Below are 1,762 nucleotides of genomic sequence, written 5' to 3' on the forward strand. Positions count from 1 at the left end.
TTTTGTATATAGTTCTACTGTCTTCCTATTATGTCCTAGAATCTGTATTGATAAAGCCACTGGATGGCGAAACGTCTACTACAATAAAGATATCCAGATGTTGCACATGTGTCTTAACTTTCACAATTGGATCTGTGCTCCAGTTCCCCGAATTAAGCCTGAATGCCTTCCACATCCCCCCCCCAGGCGCTGTATAATCTTCCGGGTTTAGCGCTTCCCCCTTGATTATAATAATAATAATAATATAAAGATTACAATGTTGAATATACAGAATTTGGTTGTTGTGTGGTTTACATGTAGTTAAATAATGATTACAGAGTGTACCACTATAACGCCATATCCAGTGGTCGCTAATCCTTAGTAAATAACTGCATTTAGGTACTGGTACTCATCACTATAATTATCATACCTCGTAACCTGTGTAAATTATCCAGGATAACCTCCCAAAAAACGTCAAAGTGACTTATTTTAACTAAATCCTCCGAATTTGTATTCCTTTACCAAAATGCCTACGTCTCTGCAGGGGCTCCCTGACGAAAATTAATGGAAAATAGTCAAGTATTTTCGAAAAACTCAAGACAACAGGAGAGCATGATGTAAGATAATTTCAATTTATAAATGAAGTTAGAAATCCATTAATTTTGATTTTGATGGTATCATTGTTCATGAGTCATAGATAAGTGACCACATTGTATTCTCATTAATAAAAAAAAATATTTTAGTATGTTAAATAATATAATGATTAATTGAAGATGTGGCTACTAGAGTGTAGTGACGAGTGATGTAGCAGGCAGCAGTAACAGTAAGGTTGTCTTATACTGTACAAGTGTGTTGTTACCTGCTTGCTGCTCTCCTGTCCTTAGTTTCTGGTAAGTAAATGGTAATGTTGAATGTTTTTTTTATCGTCTTCGTGACATTATATACTCCAATGTTTATTGTTCACTACCATGGCAATGTTTACTATATAGAATTTTGAGATAATTTCCAAATTTCTTGAAGGTCTGGGTGTACAGATTTGTTTAATAGTGAAAGTGTTGTTTTGGTTTCACAATTTTGACATATTTATGGCATCACGTACACTAAACTGCGCTCTGGTGAAAAGTTACGACTATGTTCTTCATAAATATAAGTGTAAGAGAGATTAAAGGTTGACATATTTCGAATATAAGAAGAAGCACTGCAGGAGGCTTACTGGCCCATATTAGGCATTAAAACTCGTGTTTACCATAAAAAGGTCATTAATTTTTTTATTTTGTTGATTTCAAATGATAACCACCATACTTTTGCGATATAATTTTGCTAACTTTATATATCGTCTCTGTTGTGTCTATACACGTTGTGTTCCTGTCTCCACGAACACTACATACGCACCTACAAACTGCTGTTGTGGTAGTTGTGTTTATTGCTGCAATAGTTGCTGCTGTTGCTGTGACTATTGCTGTGACTTAACATAAGAGATGGGAGATGGAGCGAAGGGAGTGGTAATGATGCTTGGTAGTAAGGAGAGGTAAGGGGAGGTAGGAAGGAGAGATAATTGGGGGGGGGGCGAGTGGACAGTTACCCAGACATCAACAACAACAACTTGCCTCGTTAAATTTGTTTATCACGAACTTCTTAAAGTGATGCAGTGCAGCAGTAACTTTATTCATATTTTATCCAGGTTCCTCTCATTTTAATCAGTTATATAAATGGCTTCAGGTAGAGGATATATAAATACTGGTAGCGACCCCCCCCCCCCGCACCACAAGGTAGACACGATCAT

General features: G+C 36.5%; 1 protein-coding gene across 1 annotated transcript in view; it reads left to right on the forward strand.

Annotated features, from left to right (window-relative positions):
• The first annotated feature begins 756 nt into the window (after nucleotides 1–756).
• The window catches only part of LOC138854976 (interferon alpha-inducible protein 27-like protein 2A), a 24,093-nt gene continuing 23,087 nt past the window's right edge, over nucleotides 757–1,762 (forward strand). The window contains exon 1 of the mRNA XM_070101352.1: nucleotides 757–869. The gene's annotated coding sequence lies outside the window, so the exon portion shown is untranslated. The remainder of the gene's footprint in view (nucleotides 870–1,762) is intronic.

This window comes from Cherax quadricarinatus, chromosome 76 (assembly GCF_038502225.1).
Source record: "Cherax quadricarinatus isolate ZL_2023a chromosome 76, ASM3850222v1, whole genome shotgun sequence".
NCBI classification, from domain to species: domain Eukaryota; kingdom Metazoa; phylum Arthropoda; class Malacostraca; order Decapoda; family Parastacidae; genus Cherax; species Cherax quadricarinatus.